The sequence below is a fragment of the Echinops telfairi genome, unplaced genomic scaffold, assembly GCF_000313985.2.
Source record: "Echinops telfairi isolate 266 unplaced genomic scaffold, ASM31398v2 ScPeMD7_7457;HRSCAF=8495, whole genome shotgun sequence".
Lineage (NCBI taxonomy): Eukaryota > Metazoa > Chordata > Mammalia > Afrosoricida > Tenrecidae > Echinops > Echinops telfairi.
In genome coordinates, this window is record NW_022111357.1 from 15,467,500 (window position 1) to 15,471,058 (window position 3,559).

Below are 3,559 nucleotides of genomic sequence, written 5' to 3' on the forward strand. Positions count from 1 at the left end.
GTGGGTGTGGGAAGGAGGAAAAAGAGGAACTGATACCAAGGGCTCAAGTAGAAAGAAATTGTTTTTGGAAATGTTGATGGCAACATATGTACAAGTGTGCTTAATACCAATGAATGATGGATTGTTATAAGATTTGTAAGAGACTCCCCCCCAATAAAGGAGTTACAGTCTCATAAACTCACAGGGACAATTCGACCCTGTCCTACAGGATCACGATGAGTCAGCATCCACTCAGTGGCAGTGAGTTTGGTTTGGAGTCTTTACCAAGCATCTTGGCTTGCTTCTGAGACTGCTCCCTGCCCCAGGGGATCTGTTAAGAAATGCATCCATCTGCTAGGAATGAGCGCACAAATTTATTTTTTGTCATGTAAGAGAAGTCTGGGTCTGGTGTCTCCCCAAAGTTGTTAAATCTCTAATATTTTTTTCTGCCAGCCACAGTGGTGCCCTAAAAGTTACCTTATGGTTGCATGATGACTGCTGGAGTTCCAGCCCATTCAAGCTGCATTCCAGGTAGTGGGGCTGGTGGCAGGGGGCAGGGGAATGAGTAGATTCCAACATATACTGACCCTAAAAGGCAGAGTCAAATTTCTTCCATAGAATTTCCAGGGTTAGACTCAAGGTTATACGCTATGTGGAAGTAAACTGCCACATTTTCCCCAGGGAGTGGTTGATGGGCTCAAACCACCGGCCTCTCCATGAGGACTCAAGCATTTACCCACAGTGTCACCAGGGAAAAGGGACTCCTGCCAGCTGAATAGCTCTCACCACAGAGTTTCCTGGCAACTGCAACCACCGCCTCCATTAAGAGTACATTGGCCACACCCATCTGAAAACCCCAAAAACCAAACTCACTGCCGTCAGGTCTACGCTGACTCACCGTGACCCTACAGGATGGGGTAGAAGTGCCCCTGTGAGTTTCTGAGACGATAACTCTTTTTGGGAGTAGAAAGCCCTGTTTTTCTCCCTCGGAGTTGCTGGTGGTTTTGAACTAAGGACAGCAGCCTGACGCATCACCACTATGCCACCAGGGCTCCTCCCATCTGCAAGGAAGGCTACAAAGCAAAGCCACCCACAACAGCAGTGGACTCTTGAACCTCACAGAGAGAGGGAAACTCTCGGTCCTCCTCGGCAAATGAGCAATGGCTTCTGCCCCAATCAGCAACCAGGAGATTTGAATATGGACCAAGAGAGCCTGCCTTGTAGGCTTCCAGCTATATGGTTTCCTCCTGAAAGTTCCTTGGGTGGGAAAGCTTCCCTCCTCACCTGCATCTGCTCTAAAAATAATTAAAATAGTAAGGGAGCATAGATACTCCATACAAAAACATATTTCAAACATTAAAAGAGTAGATATGAAAATTAAAAGTTTCTTTGATCTCACCATCCAGTAATTAAAAGAGGTCAGTGATCTTTGCATACTGCCCGTTAGGTTTTCTTTTTCTAGGTATATTTAGATGTACTTTCTATTTAGGTTTACATGCTGCTCTTTTCTCTCACTCTTGTTTCATAAACATTTTCCCAACTTTTTGAAGAGGTTTTGTTTTGTTTTGTTTTGTTTTTTTCAAGCAGGAACAAAAGATCCCATCACAATGATCCCCTCTATACTTGATATAGCTTCTCGTTGTTGTTGTTGTTCTTGTTTCCCATCTAGTTCACACTGACTCCTAGCCACCCAGTGTACAACATGGCAGAGCACTGCCCAGTCCTGCGTCATCCTCCCAATCGTTCTGTTAGCCCATTGTTACAGCCACTGTGTCAATCCATCTCATGAAGGGTCTTCTTTTACTTTACCAAGGAGCCCTGGTGGTGTAATGGTTACACATTGGGCTGTGAGCCTCATGATCTGCAGTTCAAAACCACCAGCATCTCTGAGGGAGAAAGACTGGGCTTTTGGCTCCAGTAAATAGTTGCAATCTTGGAAACCCACAAGGGGGTCGCTATGAGTCAGCATTGACTCAATGGTAGTGCGTTTGGGTTGGTTACTTTGCCAAGCAAGATGTCTTTTTCCAGGGACTGGTCTCTCCTGCTAACATGTCCAAAGCACATTGAGACAGAGTCTCATTCCATCACTTCTAAGGAGCAGTCTGATTGCACTGCTTCCGTGATAGATTGGTTTGTGCTTCTAGTGGTCAGTCCATGGTAATTTCAGTATTCTTAAAGGGAAGAGAAAGCCCTGTCTTTCTCCTGAGGATCGGCAGTAGTTTGCATGGCTGACCTTGCCGCTATCAGTCCAACGAGTGACCCCTACACTACCAGGGCTCCTTGTTCATGGATAAGGAGATTCGATCATGTGAAAATGTCGGTATTACCTAGAGCAATCTATAGGGAAATCCTATAGGTCCATTCCAATTCAAATCCCAGGACAGTCAAAGACATGGAAAAAGTAGCCACCAACCATACATATAAAGGAGAGATGCTGGGATAAGCAACTATTATTGAAAGCAAGCTCAAGGAAGAGGTCTCGCACTACGTATGTCAAAGCCGACTCCATGGCTACAGTAGGCAGGACAGCTGGACAGCTTTTTACAACAATGGATACATAGGCCAGTAGATCAAAATGGAGAACCCAGAAATAAAGCCAGGCATCTATCTACGGGCACTTGATTTTTCATAAAGGACTGAAGTACATTAAGTGGGGAAGAAAGAGTCTTTTCAACAAATGGTGCTGTTGGGAAAATAGATCTCCATTTGCAAAAGAATGAAACAAGACCACCCCTACACCATTTACAAAACAAATTTGAGGTGGATTAAAGATCTAAATATAAACCCTAGGGCTACAAAGATCATCAATGAAAAATTAGGGACAAATTTAAGGGCCCTACTACAAAATAAAAATGCACTACCAAACATAATGAAAAACACTCACCGCACAGAAGACAAAATGCAGGACTGAGGCAACCTGAAAATACATCATGTACTTCAAAAGACTTCATCAAAAAAGACAGCCCACAGATTGGGGAAAATATTTAGTAATGATACAACAGATAAGAGGCTAATTTCAAAAACCCATAGAAAACTACAACACCTCAATAAGAAAAATACAAAGAGCCCAATCAAAAAGTGAGCACAAGACATGAATAGACAATTTGCTAAGGATAATATTCAGGCGGCTAACAACCATATGAAGAGATGTCAGAGCTTATTAGCAATAAGAAAAATACAAATTTAAACAACAATGAGAATACCACCTCACAACGACATTCTTAGCAAAATTCAAAAAGCCAGAACATAATAAATGCTGGAGAGGGTGTGGAGAGATTGGAAGGCTCATACGTGGCTGGTGGGACTGTAGAATTGTGTAGCCACTTGATTGTATGGCGCTTCCTTAAACAAATGCAAATACAATTACCTTATGATCCTGGAACCCCTCTGCTAGACACCTTAAAGAATTAAAGAAGACAGCACAGACATGTGTATACCTATGTTTATTGCAGTACTTTCTGCTGTAGCAAAACCATGTCAACCACTGACAACTCTGATTATAGAGGGATGGATAAACAGACTCTGGTACATTCATGCAATGGAATATTATGCATCAATAAAAATGATTCTCTTAAACACC